Source organism: Salvelinus sp. IW2-2015, unplaced genomic scaffold (genome assembly GCF_002910315.2).
Source record: "Salvelinus sp. IW2-2015 unplaced genomic scaffold, ASM291031v2 Un_scaffold1914, whole genome shotgun sequence".
NCBI lineage: Eukaryota > Metazoa > Chordata > Actinopteri > Salmoniformes > Salmonidae > Salvelinus > Salvelinus sp. IW2-2015.
The window spans coordinates 187,034-187,916 of NW_019943274.1; positions in this window are offsets into that span (position 1 = coordinate 187,034).

Genomic DNA, 883 nt, shown 5'->3' on the forward strand with positions numbered 1-883 from the left:
TGGGAACAGGCTACCTAAGTATGGTTCTCAATCAGAGACAACGATAGACAGCTGCCTCTGATTGGGAAACATACCAGGCCAAACACATAGAAATACAAAACATAGAACAACATAGAACACCAGACATAGAATGCCCACCCAAACTCACGCCCTGACCAACCAAAATAGAGACATAAAAAAGATCTCCAAGGTCAGGGCGTGACATTATTCCCTTTATTGATGACAAAGAAAGCCATTTTTATAAAGCTTATGTCTTACATTAAATGATGTGCTTATGTCGGAGTACTTGTTAACATTGTTTACCACATATCTACTAACTTCCCATTATGTAAAAGAACACTAAGTCATCATATAAGGAAACAACCGAAGTGCTTCTTGTCTTCGGTTGAAATTTCAAAATAGCCAAGTCCAACTGCAGGTCACTGTTGGCCTCTGCTAAATGTGACTTCTTGCAAACACTATGTACCTGATTAGATATTTACACCAGTGCAACGTTGTCACCTCTTGTCCTCCAGGTTGAATAAAATAAACAGTAGACCATAAATTATAATAAAGAGATACGATAGGGTGGTTGGTAAACGGAGGATAAGAGAGTTGGGTCAGCAACCGAAAGGTCGCTGATTCGAAGCCCAGAGTCGGCATTCAGTTGTGCAACTGACTAGGTTTCCACTTTTCCAAAGATCATGCTATATGATCCTATGACAGTTCGTCAAAATATTTTCTTTCTAAAATGAGGAAGGAATACAATTCAATGGGGAGACAGGATTGAGACAAGACAATTTGTTTTCAGAAAGTTAGTTCTGTTTAAGGAAATGTTTATAATTGAAAAAAACAAATACATTTGCTAACGTGTGAATGTAAGTCGAATTTCCCCCTCTATTAA